Source organism: Monodelphis domestica, chromosome 3, assembly GCF_027887165.1.
Source record: "Monodelphis domestica isolate mMonDom1 chromosome 3, mMonDom1.pri, whole genome shotgun sequence".
Lineage (NCBI taxonomy): Eukaryota > Metazoa > Chordata > Mammalia > Didelphimorphia > Didelphidae > Monodelphis > Monodelphis domestica.
The window spans coordinates 269,735,213-269,753,130 of record NC_077229.1 but is presented as its reverse complement, the minus strand read 5'-3'; positions in this window follow the sequence as shown (position 1 = coordinate 269,753,130).

Genomic DNA, 17,918 nt, shown 5'->3' with positions numbered 1-17,918 from the left:
CTGCACAAAGACAATAGTCATTCTCGATCACCGAGAGACTACTACTACTACTATATCTAGATATCCATTGTCTACAGAAACCAGTTATTCCAAGAACAGCTCTGAGTTTCTTTTTGGTCTTAGGAGTACTCATTTTCTGGATATCTGCTATTCTTTTCTGTGTGATACTTCTGGAACCCTTTGATAACACAAAACCAAGATATTTCCCTTGAGGCAAAACCCATTGTAATTTTAACTTGAAGATTTTATGCCCATCATTATGTATTTCTAACAAAAGAATCTTGTTATCTCCAGATGCACATTAGCATTTGGGGAAGCAAGGAGAATATCATCCACAAAATGCACCAATTTTCTTTCTTTGAATGTTACAGTTTTTAGATCTTTATTTAGAATTTGCAAAAATTGGCATGGTGAATCAGTGAACCTCTGGGGCAAACGAGTCCAGGACGTGTGAGTTTTTTCCCCAGGTAAAAGCAAAAATCTTTTGGGTATATGCATGAATTGGAATTGAGGGGAAAAAAAAAGCTGAGTATAAATCAACCATGGTGAAATATCTGACCTGACTTGGAATGGAAGAAATTATAGCAACTGGACTTGATGCAAAAGAATGAGTTTTGATTACATAATCATTGACTGCTCTTAAATCCTGTATAAAACAATATACCACTTGGCCAGTTTGATCTAACTTTCACTTTTTGACTGGAAGAATAGGGGTATTGAAATCTGAGAAGCAAGGTATTATAATCCCTTGTTGAATCAGGGATTCAATGATTGGTCTTATACCCTCAATTACTTCTTTAGCCAAGGGATATTGAGGTACACAAGGAACTGGTCCTTCCTCATTACTCACTCTTCCTGAAGTAGTTAATTTCAATAGACCTACATCTGTGAAAGAGTTTGACCAAAGATCCTCTGGTATAGGATAGATTGAATCTAAGTCACTCTCTATACTCTATACTAAGAACAGCAATGGAAAAGCTTTCAGAGATTCTTCTGGTAAATGTAATGAAATATCACCAGTATCAGTACACTGAATTGTTACTTACTTTACATAATAAATCTCTACCTAAAAGATTCATTTGACAGTCTGGCATATACAGAAATGCTTGTTCCAAAGATAATGGACCTAAAATAATCATTTTGGGTTGTAATTTTGCTGCTCTTTGTGGTTTACCAGTAGCTCCTATAACTTCCATTGTACCAAAAGCTCTACAATTCTTAGGAAGACTTTGCAAAACTGATTTATTGGCTTCAGTATCAATCAGAAGATCATAAATCTAATCTCTAATAGTTATAGACACATATGGTTCTGTACTATTTGGTGGTTGAAATGTTTCCAACACTGGTGAGAGCACAGTAACATCAGTACAAAGTTCAGTTATTTCCTATCCAGCCAAATTTACATCTGCTTGAATTGCATGATGTTCTCAGGATTTAACATCTTTAACACCATCATCAGGTTTTTCACTATCCTCATTGGTCCTTATAATCTCTACCTTGCTATCATTACTCTTATTTACAATTACATCATCTTTAATTTATATTCTTCACTATTTTCCATTATTACATAATCATTAGAATTTTCCACTAATTATACATTACAATATCCTTTTGCCTCATAATTATAAATATTTATTACATTATCCTTTGTTTCAATCACATCATTTATAACTTCATTAACCTTTTCACCATTTTCCCTTGATTGTTCAAATACAGAAGAACTCTGGGTACACCTTCATAATGAACATGCCCTTTTGTTCTGATCACCCTTAATTGCTGACTGTATTTGGGTCTTGCTCCAAATTTAACCCACTCCTTCATAGTGTTTAAATATGGTGCTTGAACCCCCTGACAGCAAGCATTTCAGTAAGTTTTAACATTATTTCTCCTTTGGTAATTGTTCCAATTATTATAGTTATTATTATTTCAATTATTCTGTCTATTGTACCCTCCATTTCTATTTAATTGCCTGGAAAATTGCCCTCTGTACCTACAGTCCCTGTCAAAATGTCCAATACAATTACACAACAATCACCTCTGAGGTCCAGGTCCCCTTTCTCTAAGTTTGCATTGGTTTCTTGGTTGCACAGATCTTAGAGCTACCACAGCCTTTCCTTCCTTTATTTTGCTGTCCCTAGTTTTATTTTCTGCATTCCTCAATTTATTTTTAAAATCCTCTATTACAGTGTCCCTTTCATCATGTTTATCCACATTGTCAATACCCAAATATTGTTGTCTTTCTCTTTAATTCTTCTAGTCCCATTTCTTCCCAATCAGATCAATTATTCCTAAAGAATGTTTTAATTTTAGGGATTGTATTTATTACAAATATCCTCTTAATATGAGCAATTGTTCCTTCTTCTAAAACATCCATGACTAACAAAATTTCTGAAGCTTCTGTAATTCTTTCCAGAAAATTTGTAGGTGTTTCATTTATTTTCTCAAATTTAGACCAGGCATTAGGTCTTTTAGTGTGTCTCTTCATCACATCCATAATTGACTTTCTGGCCTCTTTTATCAATTTATGATCGACTTTATTATTCATATCCATATCTTGAAAAGTTTCTGGCCATGGGGTCAATAATGGATCATTTCTTGTCTTATCAATAAACTTATTTCATTCTTTTTTTTGGTAATAATTCTTTAATCAATAAATATAACTATTGTAACTTTTGTTCTGTGTAAATCTATTCTGATAGTTTGAGCCTCTGTTATAACCTTGCTCATATTTAGATTTCATCGGGCACGATCTCACTATGTGTCCAAGTCTATAGCATAAAAAGCACTTCCTGTTGTCTCCTTGCCCCTGTGGTTGGTATTGTGTGTTTTGGCATAGGAAGGTTCTAATGGTAGCCAGGTTCTTTACCTCATCTAATTCTTTTTTGTCTAAGGGTTTCCTTGGTCTCTTGCAATTTTCGTTTTAGTTCTTGCCTTTCTTTTTCTTGTTCTACATGAGTCTCATATAAGTATGTAGCTCTGGTCTGAGATCAACAGAGATTCAAACCTTGGACAAAAATGTTGAAGAAGTGCCTCAAGTTGTGTGAATATCCCTTCAAAAATTGCCTTCTAACATGAGAGACTGCTTCCTGGCTATCCTGATTGTAACCTAAAATGACTTCCACATTCTCTAGAAATCTGTCAATATATACAGATGGGTGTTCTGTCTGCTCTTGCCTCAGTTTGTCAAATTTTCCCCAGGCATTTGGTCTTGCTCAAAATGATTTGATAGCCTCTAACAAATCCTCCCTAGCTTTTTTTAAGTTGGTCATGTTAAGTGGATGTGAAGAATCAATGTCTTCAAAGACTTCTGGCCAGCTGGTAAGATTTACATCCTCTTGAGTTTTGTTAATGAATTGTTTGTGCTCTTGTGAGGTAAACAGCTCAGAAAGGATTTCTACATTCTGGAAATCTGGGTCATAAAGTCTGAAAGTTCTTTTCAGTTTTTTTATGCAATTGAATGGTTCTATATAGAATCTGGGAATTCTCCATTTCAGGGAATCCAAGTTCTGTATGCTAAAGGACTTGTGTACTTTTCCATGGAGAATCTCTGAGTCTGGGGTTACTTTAGCAAAATCCCTGAGAGCCATGATCTTATGTGCCCCTGGGACTTCCTCAGGCTCAGTTCTAGTTTGCTTGTCCCTCCTGATTTTGTCAGTGCATGCTCCTACTGTCAGAGCTGTTGTTATGATAGGTATGTCAGTTCCTTTGCCTAGGTCAATGTCCTTATCATTGTCCTTAGTATTTTCCCCAATCACTGTCTCCCCTTTTCCTAGTTTCTTAGTCTTCCTCATATTAAACACCTGGCATATCTTTGTAATAGTGGACATTTGTGCGAACAAGAGATCTAGCCTATTATCAATATGGTTGTTGAATGTCTTCTTGCCTAAGATTATTCAGATCCCCTTCTTAATGTTATTATATATCTGCCAGATAGCTACTAAAGTCCCATATCCCACAGGCAAGGCAAGCCATAATGTAGATATCTAGATATTTGAACCCAGTATTTTGTGATGTTAGAAGCTGCCCCTATAATGTTATATATTGTGCCAGTGATGGTATTGTAAATGGAATACCACCAGTGAAATAAAATGACACCAGTAGTGTCCAATGTATTTTCTGAATCATGATATTTTTCACTTATGGATATCCCCTTCAGTTGTTGTTTTGTTGTTCTTCTTCATAGGAATCAAGATGTCTGCCTTGATCCTATGTCTTCACTTTGAAGTTCCTATCCCTCAAGATAGCTGCCCTACCCCCTACCCTGTCAGTTCCAAATGTCAGTCAGTGACAGTTGGTGATGGATGTCTTCCCTCCCTGCTGGATCATGACCAGAGTGAGGTAAAGAAGGAGTTGAGTCAAGTAGGGAGAGAGAGGGGATAGATTGTTTTCCTTCTCACCTCTCCCTGATAAACCCCACTGTGGTTGCTTTTAAAGACCTTAACTTTTGTTCCCTCAAAGACCTTGGCTAAACAAGCTTGATACAGTTAGCTTTTTTCTCCCTGAGAAGAGGAATGTCACTTCCTTCTCTCCAACTTCAAGTCTCTCTCTAGATGTGATGAAGTCAGTCACTTGTTCTTATTAAAACTGTTTATTTTAAGGGAACAAGGCAAGGGATAGGGCAGATGAATTTAGGAATGAAGAAGGGCAGAGGGAGCAGAGGGTCCCTAGAATAACTGAACCCTCTGTCCCTCAAAGTTTGGCAGAACAGACTTTGCTGATCTGACCCCCTCGGGTCAGTTAGAAGAAGTCCTGACTCTAACTGCGTTGGCAACTGTAGCCAGTCAAGGACTTTAGGGGATTTGGAGGAAATCTTTCTTCTAGTCAATAACTTCCAATTGAAGTCCCATTCCCTTAGTTGTCTTCTTGGGGTATTGGGTCAAGTTTTCACAGGAGGAGATAAGTGCTAGTTCAGAGATCTGCCCAGTCCACCTTCCTGGTGGCTTCTCAGAGAGGAGAAGAAGAATTCCAGCTTTCCAGACCAGCTCACTTCCTCTCCTTCTCCCAGAATTCTCTCTCCTTCCTGCCCTTCCTCCATTCCTGCAGAATTCGCAAGCTTTCCAGATCTGTTTCTCTCTGTTCTGCTGGCAAATTACATCCAATTCCTTTCCTACAGTAGTCCACCTTACTTCAACTTTATTAAATTGATTCTCTTGATATTCTTGAGCATTTTTTCTTTTGAATGAATGTTGTTATTATTTTTTCTGATTCTATTAAATAATGTTTTAGAGAAATCATTTAAAGGATGTTTGGCTCTTCTAAATGGAAGAACAAACTAATATACCTAATTCTCTATACCACATGGAATTAAAAACACCTACAGTTTAGAAATATTGAAAGTAATTTAAAAATGTAAGAATAACAAATACATCCTTTATGGACTACAATACAATATGAACAAAAATTGGTTCAGAGACCACAGATAAAAGTCTCCCAAATGTAGACTTAAAACTAAATCCTAAATAATAAATGTCTAAGAATCAATCATATGGAAACAATATAAAGGAAAATGATGAAACAATATATCAGACTTCTAGGATGCAGTTAAAGCAGTGCTCAGGTGGGAAATCTTAATATATTTATATTATCTACAATAAGAAAATAGAAAAAAAGAGTAATGAATTGAATATGCATTTAACAATCAGAAAATCAATAAATAAACCTGAAATAAGCAAAAATAGGAGATATAAAAATAGAGGAGGAATAGATGAAATAGAAACAAAAATACCACATAAATGAGGAATAAAGCTTATATCAGGTCCTTTGAAAATACTAATAAAATTAATAATTCCTTATCTAATCTGATTAAAGAGAGCAAAAAATCAAATAAATAAAATAGCAAATGAGCATATAAAATGATCCATAAAAATAAAAAGAATAATTAGGACATATTATAAATAGCTATACTAATAAAACCAAGCATAAAAAGAAATATAGGAATATCATAAAAAATACAAAATAGCCATACTATAGAAGACCAGATAGACAGACATTTCAAATAATCCTATATAAAAACAAGGGAATAGATCTAGTGATAAAGGATCTATCAAAGAAAAAACTTATGGACCAATGGATTCACAGTAGAATTTTTTAAAGAACAGTTAATAGTCATGCTTCATGAATTACCTTCAAAATTTGAAAAAAAAGAATTTGCCCAGAATCCTTTTATGAGATAAATAGTCCTAATTTCTAAATTGGAACAAGATAAAACAAGAAAAGAAGACTATAGGCCAATATCATTATTGAATACTAATTCCAAAAATTTAAACAAAATCCTATCAAAAATTACAGTGATTTTGCCAAGGGATTATTTTTATTATGATGAATTAGGATGTATGACAAGGAGGGTTCAATATCAGGAAAACAGTTAACCTAATCATATTAAAATTCAAAACTACCACAAAGTCATAATCTTATCAATAGATTAAAGGAAAACACTTTTAAAAGTACAATACCTATATGTGCTTCAAAAGGGGGGGAACCTACAAAGTATGAGCATTGAAGTAAAAAAAAATTAAAATTGAATTGAATTGAAAATTTTAATATCATTCAAAAAAAACCTTCTATTTAAAACCAAAAAGAAGCATTCTTGGCAATAAGAACAGATAACTTTTTCAATAAATTCAAGAGTGAAGCCAGGGCATCCACTTTCCCCACTACTATTTGAAATATAGTAATACTTTTGGAAATATTAGCAATATCAATAAAACAAGAGAAAGGAAATAAAGCAATGAAGACAACTAAGGATGAGATAAGAGAATTTCTTTTTGCTAATTATGTGTTGGTTTATAATAACCTTAGGAATTAGCAAAGATACTAATTAAGACAATTAATAGACTTCATCAAAGTTGCAAATTACAAAATAAATTCTCAAAAATCAACAGCTTATATATATGTATATATATAGCAAAAATAAGCAATAATATAAAACAAAATCCCATTCCAAATAATTAAAAATGTATATAATATCTGGGGATGAACCTCCACAAGCATACACAAAAAATATATAGATTAAATAATAAGGAACTTGGAGAAATATTCATTGCTCATGGATGGGAAATGCTAGTGTAATGAAAATGACAATACTACCAAAACTTTATTCATACATTTAATGTTATACCAATCAAATTGCCAAGAGAATACTTTACGGAACTCAATTAAATAACAAAATTAATTTGAAAATACAAAAGATTTTAAATATATAGGAATCATAAAAAATAAAGGAAAAATAGATTGTACTTCTAAAATTCAGTCTGTATTATAAAGCAGCAGTCATCAAACCCATGTGGTTTTGGTTAAAAAAACAAGAGAGTTCAGTTCTAGACTAGACAAAGAAGTCTGAGAAGATCATTTGATTAAAAAGAAAACATAAGGGGCAGCTGGGTAGCTCAGTGGATTGAGAACCAGGCCTAGAGATGGGAGGTCCTAGGTTCAAATCTGGCCTCAGATACTTCCCAGCTATGTGAACCTGGACAAGTCACTTGACTCCCATTGCCTAGCCCTTACCACTCTTCTGCCTTGGAGCCAATACACAGTATTGACTCCAAGAAGGGGGAGGTAAGGTTTCTAAAACAAAAACAAAAACAAAAACAAAAAACATACCTTGCTTAGAAAAATATTTCTTATTTGATAAAAATTGCTGGAAAATTTGGAGAGATCAGCATCTTATACTCTACTACACAACACATTTTAAATGATCCAAATCACTAATAGTAAGAGAAATGTAAATGCAAAAGAACTTTGAAATTTCACTCCACATCCTGCAAATTTGAAAAAGTGACAAAAATATCAACAATGTCAATGGGGAAGAAAGATGCAATAATACATTGTTGGTTTATGTGTAGATTATTATAATTATTTTGGAAAGCAATTTGGAATAATGAAAATAAAGGGAATAAAGTATAGTTCTTTTTTATCACAGATTCAATTACTGAGTTTATAAAAGGAAGAAAGTCATCAATAAGAAAGAAGTCCCATATGCTCCAAAATATTTATTGAAGTCTTTTTTAGATAGCTAAGAATTGGAAATAAAGTAGATGTCCATTAATTGGGGAATGACTAAACAAATGTTAGAACTCAAATTTAAGGGAATATTACTTGTTATAGTATTGTAAAAAATGATGTTAAAGTAAACAAAGTAATATGAAGATCTCTATGAATTGATGAAAAGTAAAGTAAGCAGAGCCAAGAAAATGACACAATAAATACAAGAATGTAACTAGAAAGAATGACATAAAAATTAAAAGAAAACAGAACAAAATTATAAAGGTCAAGTGGGACATAGATGAGAATATTTGAGAAGTCACCCCTAAAAACCCTTTCATGGAAGTAAGAGGTTGACAGGTTACATATTGCATATTTTTATGTATAGAGTTTTTAAATGTGTACGTAAATTGTACTAACTGATTTTCTATCATTAAAAAATGTTATTTGCCATGTAGGATGGAGGAGGAATACACGTGATACTATGTTGATGCACAAAACAGAAAATATGAATATAATTCATTTTTTAAAAAATAATGATTTTATAGAAGCCTAGAAAAACATATGGGATGAGAAGTGTTCACAACAAAGAGAAAAATTTACAGAATTTTTATGATGGCATAAAGGAAAAGGGGTGAAAGATTTACATATTTGATTACTGCAATGACCCATCATGACTCTGTAAGACTAACTCTCATCTTTGACAAGAGGATATACTAGGAAAAGGATACATACAATGTATGAAATTGTTTAACTACATATCACAATTATTCAAAGAGATAGCTTTTATTGTTGATTTGTAAGAGTGATAATGTAGTTATGATGATATAAAAAATAAGAAATTGTAGAAAAGAATATCAATGAAACATTAAAACTGTAAGAGGTTTGAGATCTTAGAAGGAAAATGAACTTGAAAGAGTTGAAGAATTCTACTGCAGTGGGAGGTAGAGAAAAAAAAAGGAACACAGAACTTGGGATAGAGAGGGGGAATGAGCTGATCCAGGAGTTGAAAAATGACTTCTGTCTAAAAACACACACCATAGAGGTTGACTAAAGCTAATTCTCTGATCCAGTCATCTCTTTCCCTGTGATTACTGACCCCAGATCCTCACAAGAAGACAAGCCAATTGAACAGGACTTTGAAACATAAGCTGTCCACTTAGAAAAGATTTTCATCAACCTCCTTGAACTTGGGGACATTCACTGTGCAGCAAAGTACCAGAGTTTTTTTACTCTGACCCCAAAGGGGTCAGGTGAACCAAAACCTGATCTGCCTGACTTTGGAGGGAAGGGTAGTAGTTAGATAGGGATCCCTTCTGCCTCCTTCCTTCTTGAACCTCAAATTTCCTATCCTCCATCTGTCCTGTTCCTTTTCTGTTTTCCTCAAATAAATTTGATTAATAGGAACCAGAAACTGATTCAAACCTTTATTAGAGGGAAGCTTGAAATTGAGGGAGAGAGAAGTGACATTTCTCTCCCCAGGAAGAAAGCTTATCACCATAAGCCTCTTCAACAAGATCCTTCAGAGAACCTAGCAGTTAAGAGTTAAAGGCAGCCATAGTAGGGGTGTGGGGGTTGTCAGATGGGGAGGGGGGGAAGACAAACCCATCCCATCCTCCTTCTCTTCCTTGACTTATCAACATCACCAGGTTATAATAATAACCCGGGTTAACTCTTATTTCTACTAAAATTAGCAATACTTTTTGTTTGAAGTTTAATGGTGTTTTGGAAAATAGTACTATATTATAGACTAATCTATGGTCTGTTTGTTCTCAAGATAGTTTTTTTGTAGCTTTCTTCTTCTGCTTTTGTAAGTACAATTGCTTAAAGCTCTGTTAATATTCAGAATAGACCATTCTAACTTGTCAGATATTTCATTACCATTTTCTCTATTCTAAATTTGTATTAATCTCTTGACAAAAACATACTTATGTTGTACTTTATTCATAACTCTGAATAATATATTAAAATATTTTTGTCCCTCTTTTAACAAATGTAGAAACAGGATCAAAGAATTGCAATCAACAGTAGCCATGGGTTACAAAGCTAATAAACTCTAAATCTGCAAAAAAACAAAAAACAAAAAACCCATCATCTCCTCACTCTGTCCTTGCCTTAGAGGGAGAAGACTCCATTCCCTTTTCACCTTTTCTTCCTTTGTACCACCTTTATTACAAAACAAAGAAAAAAGAAAAAAGGAAGTTTCAAAAAGGACACAGAGAAGTTTTGGTACTATTGTGTTAAATTGAATGTACTTTTAAATTGTAAATAATAAAAATCTGTGGCTGCATATATAATCCTCTTCTCCTAAACTTTACAATGCATGTGGAAAATTTCACATTTGTTGATATCTGCTTGATTCATTTTAAAAATCTTACATATCCACACAAATTTTAATAATAATTTTCTGACATTTTGAAATTCATCTTCTCTTTCTCCACTCTGATTGTTTCCCTCCCCAGGAGGAAAGGTAATATGATTTAGATTGTACATATAATACACAGATAGATACTTCCATGTTTGCTGTATTGTTAAATTAAAAGAAGATACATATTTCTTAATCTAAAGAAAAGTTCATGGAAGGAAAAAAGTGAAGAATGACATGCTTCAATCTGCACTCAGATTCCATCAGCTCCTTCTTTGATAGTGGATAGACTTTTTTCTCATTATTGTCTTGGAGTCATCCTGTATCTTTGCATTACTGATAAGAGTCAAGTCATTTTCAGTTGATCATCATACATTACTGCTATTGCTAAATTCATTCTTTTTAAATTTTGGAAGAACTGTCATGTAAGATTTTCTTTCTTGTTTCTGGAGCACAACCAATTAATAGAAAGTTATAGAATGTATAACCTCAGTAACATCAAATGTTTAAATGTTATATAATCAAAGATTCTCAATGTTAGAAAGAATATCTGAAAATATTTCTCCCAATTTGTAGCTATAGTAGGAATTCTATCAGCAACATATAAGACAAAAGGTCATCTACTCTCCATCGAAAGGTCTCCAGAGTTGGAAATTCTCCCTGAAGCATCACATTCTACTTGTAGACACCTCTTATTTACAGGAAGCTTCTTCATATATCAGATTGAAATCTTTTATTTCTGTATCAATTCATCCTAATTTTACTCTTTTCGACCAAAGAAAATAAATCTAATTGATCACCCACCTGGAACTGTTATAGAGATAATTCATGGTTCAGTTAAGGATTCAGCTAGATAATCTTTAAGTCTTCTTTCAACTAAAAGCTTTTTAATATTCTAATAAAAATGAAGGATTAGAGCCAAAATTAAAGTTCTTTTAAATGTTATAATTATCTTTTCAATTTCACTAACCTTCAACCTTTACTAATCATTATTAAGTTTAGAGATTGGTTAGGTTGATACATTACTAAAATTGAAATGTTTTGCATAATTTCTCATGCAAAACTGATAACAAATTTCTTGCTTTCTCAATGGATGGGAGAGGGATTATAGAAAAGGAGGAAATTCAGACCTCGAGTTGTAAAAAATAATTGATTTTTTAAATGAGGAAATTAGGTTACGAGGTAGCATAGTATGTCAGACAGATTCAGTAAAACCTAAATTCAAATCTTGCCCTAGACCAGTGCTGATCAAATAAGTATTGGCACAAGTTCTGCCCCCAGCATGGGGGAACTTCTCTGTTCCTCCTCTTCCTAGCACCTGAGGATGTTTTTTGCATGCCACACACCTCTGTGCAGCCCCTCAAAGCAAGCAATCCCTCCCTCAGCTCTCTCCAGGAAAGGGTGAGGGGCTCACAGACAGCTTGAATTTGCCATCTGGGCACTTGCTCTTGAAAACCTTTGTCAATGCTGCCCTAGACCTTTACTATCTTGAAACTCTGAGCAAGTCATTATATCTTAGCCTCAATCTCAATTTACTCTTTTTTAATGCTAATATTAAAAAATCCCTACATAATAAGGTTGTTTTCCAGATTAAATAGGATAATTAACATATGGAAGTTATAAATCTTAAATACACTGTATACAGTTTAGTTATTATTATTTAACTCACTTTTCTCAATTTATATTTAAGAGAAGTTTCTTGTGTTTCTGATATGATATTTTGGATTTTTAAAGTTTCTGGATTGTCAGACAGTAGAGCTATATTTCCTTTACTGCTCACCATCTTTAATTGCCAGCTATAGCACTTTGATATAAGTACTGGAGAAGATGCCTGCTGAGTTGAACCTTGAAGAAAGGAAAATACTTCAGCAAACATGATGGAAAGATTATAGAAATAGGATACAACATAAGAAAAATCAAGGACAAGGAAAAGCAAAGAATGAGAATGGTGAACCAATAGTACTCCAATTTTTCTGAAATATAGAAAGTTAAATTGAAATTATACTAGGAGGGACCTTAAACAACAGGATCACAAGTTTAAATTTTTCTGAAAGTGGAAAGTTACTGAAGTTGTTTGAAAAGAAAAGTAAAATGATAATGGCAAAATGTAAGGAAAGTTTCACAGTCATGTGAATTTTCCATAGTATAGAAACATATATTAACATAGTTTACAAGGAGAATATAAACCAGGATGTTTTAAAGGAAGGGTAGAATTATGTTCAAGAAAGGGTATGTACTATAAGAACAGGATTTGTGTAACTTTAGAATTGTCTTATATAGGCGGAAAATATATGCCATCAGAATTTATGAGCAACAGTGATTATGAGGTTGGTGGTACCATCAATAGAAAGGAAAAAGCTGGAGGGGAAAGTAGATTTAATAGGGGAAATGATGAGTTATATTTGGAAGTAGAGGTAAGATATAATAGATATATCTTTGGGAACATGTCCATCAAGTAGTTAAAAAAACAGAACTAAATCTTGAGGTTCTCTACTATGGAGGCAAGATACCAAGATTTAGTATTTGTAATTGAAGTTGTGGAATTCAATTAAATTCAATTCAATAAACATTTATTAAGCACCTACTATGTGCTGGTTCCCTTTGCTAAACACTGATGAACTAAATAAGAAAAATGAATAATTGTCCTTAAGGAGCTTAAAATTGTAATCTAATGGTAGAAGACAATGCATAAAGGAAAGGAGGTGTATATTGTTCCTTGGAGCTGAAATCTTACAGACATAGATAGAGAGAAGAGTGAGCTGTAAGTGTAATTTCTGTCCTATAAAAAGGAAAGCTTTGAGAAAAGTTCAATAGATAATTCTCTATTCCATTAATTATAAGGGAGAGGAGAAGGAGCTGGTATCCCAGGCTTGAGTTAGCAGCACAGTGATGAGTTAGAAGTGATCAAGTTATCCTGGGAGAGACATTTTGTTTTGTGGGACTGAATCATGTACAGATCTTTAATATTGTCAGAGTACATAAGTAAGAGCAAGCATGATGCAGCCGAAGAATCACCAGACTTGGGAGTCAGAAGACCTGGGTTTGAATTCTCTTAATACTTATGTCACCATGGGCAAGTCACTTAACCATAATTGGACTCTCCCACTGGTAAAATGAAGAGGATTCATGAGATGATGTCTTTTTCAGTTCTAATTCTAAGATCCGCTTTCAGTTGAATCTCATAGAAGGCTTGTCTACTTCTGCCAGCTCTAATCACTAATGCAAAAGACTCTCACTGTTAATATTTTCCTGTTTAGCTCAGGTATGAACTTTGGTTGCCCTCTCATGTAAAACAATCAACTCCTTATTTCCTTTTCTTTTCAGAATTAAAGGTTCACAGCTATGTAAGTGCTACATTTTCCTATGCACCTAGTCCTTTCCAATAAGGAGAAACATTTCTTTTACTGTGCCCATTTTTCTCTAGCTCTCTGGCCTTTGAGGCAGGGAATGGTAAAAGGTCACAATTTGCATTGAATATTTGATGTTCTCTAATAAGTGCTTCCTTTAGTGTCTGAAGCAGTACTCCTCCCAATCTGCTAGAGTTTTCTAGAACACAGTTCAACCAAATAATATTTAGTTATTGAAAGTCATTGTCAGTATTTTCTTAAATTGTAATGAGTTATAGCAACTCTCAGATCATACCACAGATGCTAAAATGGGGTTCACTAGTGCCAGTGCTTTTAGCTTGAGTGAAAAGAAAAAAAATAGTATGGAATGTTGAACTGTCTCCTCCTTTATTGCCACTTTAAATAAGAACAGATATTGAGCTTCTTCCTAGAATTACTAATCTTTCTGTTGCTAAAGGTAAAGATCATACTTACTAATATGCAGTTGGCATTCTGGTTTTGTTTACTGTGGTATGTAACTGTTACTCAACTGTATGGAGAGGTGAAATATATTTTTAAGTTTTCATTAATAATTGAATTTTAAGGGAAAGATTGGACTGTATACATCTAATATCTTTTAGTACAGAAATGAAACATTTTTTCACATAATAACAAAGTGGTAAAAACTTTTACCTTAGTTTTATGGTTCAAAGGAAATTATATGTGGGTGTTATTGTGATTATACAATTGTAATAGGGGATAATGGCCATATCAATTTGTATATTAGTTCAAAGAATTTTGTTACCTTGGTAACAACTATAATCTCCTCTGTAAGTCCAATGACCCATGCGGAATTAGACTTTCTGTAGCCTTTGGTGTATGAGAGAAAGGGCACGATGACAACCATGTATAATTTTCCAAATTAGGTTTGCATTCTTTGAAGCACTTTCCTTTCTCATTTCTGGAATCCATTTATATCTCTGTGTGAAAAGTCAAACTGAGAATAGTCAGGACTTGATATAAAACAGATAGGACCTTGGAAATTATTTCAACTATAGTTATGATGAATACTCCATGTATTCTTGAGACAAAAGTAGGAAGTCTTATCATGGTGATATGTGTAAGTAAACAGGGAAAGTCAGTGATTAATCAAAATAGATTTATCAGATACATACTTCATTCAAATCCCTATAAATATGGTAGTATCTTTGCTCAGTGATTTTCTCAAAACAATAATGACAACAACAGTATTAACAGCTCATATGCATATAATGTTTTAATGTTTGAAATACTTTAGAAAATTATTATATTATTTAATCCTTACAACAGCCCTGCCCTATAAAGATGGCAGATATTATTCTCCCCTTTTTAGGGATGAGAAAATCAAAACTCTGAGTGTTTAGGTAAATTTCCAATGATCACACAACTAGTAAAGAGAAAAAGGAATGATTTATATTCATGTTGGATTAGCTGTTGAATGTAAAAATATTTTTCCTTCATTCTGAATGAAACTCTGGGCTACTTTGAATTTTAAACAGAAAAATGTTACATAATGATGAGACAAATATTTTATAGCTCCCCTGGTTCACTTGCTGGAACTAAAGGCTATTCTTCCTTTGCCTTTCTTTTGAGACAATTCATTTATTTTAATGTAGCTGTTCAGTAGTGTCCTCATATGATCTGATATTAAGTTAAATTTAGGATAACCTATTGATTGAGAACTGTTATTGATTATTCTGGTTTTGTGGTAAGAAATAATCCCAGCTGTCAGTGTTAAAACTTAGAATTAATGTTAAGCTATAATATACTCACATAAGAAGATATATTAATCATTTAGGTATAAGATTATATATATACATATTCATATTAAAAAGTGGGAATGTCAAAATCTCCTTTTGTCAAAATCACCTTCCTCTGCCATTTTGAGATTTGTTTGTTACAGGTTAAACACAATCTAGCTGAGAGGCTGGAAATTTGTTGCCTCATCAAGAGTTTATAGCTCCTCATTCTAGAGGCTGTCAAAATTCACTTTCAAAATAAGATAGCTGCCTGATAGACAAGAAGTCTCATCCAATCTAATGCTAGAATTAGCAGGAGTATGACCTTAGAAACACCTCTATCCACCCTTGTTACTGCAGAAGAAAATGTTACAAATCTATGCTGTCATCCTCACCTCCACCCTATACACACACTGTTTTTATGTTTCTTTCCTTCACCCTTGATGCAATCACCAGCTTTGTTCCTTTTTTTCCATTATAAAATTCATGCTGATGGCTAATGCTCAGGGTCTCACACCAAACTGGGTATATCTGCAGACCACAGACTTTGAATGACCAACATGCCTCCTGTTAGAGCTAATATGACTTGCTAGTGTAATAAAGGGTTTTTTGTGGGGGAAGAAAGGAGAGGAAGAGAATGGAGTCTTCCCTCCTTCAAGGCAAGAATGAAGGGAGGAGGAGTTAATGTTGGGTTTGAACCAAGAGGTAGAAGGAGGGTGAGTCTGTCCTATCCCCCTTTCAGTCCTCTCTAGTTATAGCCCCTCCCTAAGTCTACCTGTTCACTCCCCACTGCCAGGCTCTTTCTAAATAGCAAGCTTCTTACTCTAGGGAGAGAGAGATCACTTCTCTTCCCCCCCTCAGCTGTAACTGCCCTTCACTCAATCTTGAGTCAGTTAAAGTTCAGTAACAAGTTTATTATAAACAACAACAGGGATGAAGGATAAGGTTGAAATGGCTGGTAGATTGGGGTAAGGAGGGAAGAGGGAAGAAGGGATCCCTAGCTAGCTAAACCCTTCTCCCCAAAGTTAGATAACCCAGGTTTGATGGCCTGAGCCCCTGAGGGCTTCAGAGCAATGAACTCTGACTTTTGGCACAGCACAGCAGATGTCCCAAGTTCAAGGTAACAGGGAGATTGTAACAGATCTTCTTTGTGAATTTTTCTCTTCTTCAAGTCTTTTTCCACTTTGGTCTTTTAAGGGGGTTGGGTTCAGAAATTCAGGGAAAGAAGGGTTTCTGGGATTGGGATCCAGTCAGAGATTGAACCCTCTCCTCAGGAAGTCTCAAGGCAAGAGAGCAGCTCCAGCTGTCCTCTCCTTTTCAAAGTTCCCAACCTTCTCTGTGCCCAACGCCCCCTGCTGGTAGAATCCTTGCAGCTCATCCAGGCTTTTATTCCAAAAGTCTTTGGGTTTCTCTCTCTTATACTAGCCTCATGTTAAAATCAATATACACAAATACCCATTTGCTTTATTTATACATTGCTCTATTATTACATTTATGATTTAGCACATATTGTATAACTTCACAACCTCATCATTGTTAGTAATTTAAGGTAAATATGAAATAGGCTTTAGACAGTACATAATAAAATATTCTCTGTTCAGTAAAGTCCATGATGCAAATATTGGTAATCTTATTGGATATTTTAGAAGTGGAAGGAATCTTAACTCATTTATATGTCATGGTGCAGGTTTGCCTATTTTGATGTAAATCCAAAATATTGAGATCCAGAAATGACCTTATTTTCCTATTTATTGACTGTTCTTTAATTTTGTTGCCTTAGAAGTCTTCTGGAAATTTTGTTGTAGTTTCCTATATAGTGGACATGTAAAGGTTAATTCTCTCAATTGTTAAGATTTTAATTACTACATGTCAGTAATTTAGAATGTTTGGCATTTCCCAGAAATTACTCATAAAATCCTTCAAGAATCTTAAAAAAGAAGATAAGACCACTAAAGTGCTATACTCCTTTAATTCAAGATTGATTGGGGGGAGGCACAAATGTTTGAGAAAATTAGTATTTCAATATTAGCAGAAAAAATGTAATGTAATAAGAACCAGAAATCTTTGAGTCTCAGGGGAAAAAAGAGCCTCTAAATTTGTTTTAAAGGCCTTTGTACTGGTGTTTGTTGCATGTGGAAAAGAATGAGATATTTGAGTTGATATGCTTAAATTAATGTGATTAAAGAAGTGGAACTCATTAACTGTGCTACAAGAAGCATTTTGGCTATAAATTGGGCTGCTTAAAATTCAGTAGAGTCAATTCTGATCTCAGGGGAAACCTTGGATTGTCATTTTGGGTAACTTTATCATCTTGTATCCATTAGGTTTTGTGATGAAGATGGCATCAAGGATATCTCAGAAGAGTAGACATCATTAAGTTAGCAATTATGACTATCCAATGCCAAAAAAATCAGATGTATTAAATCCATTGAACATTTATTCAGTATCTATTATTTTCAGAGCTAGTGC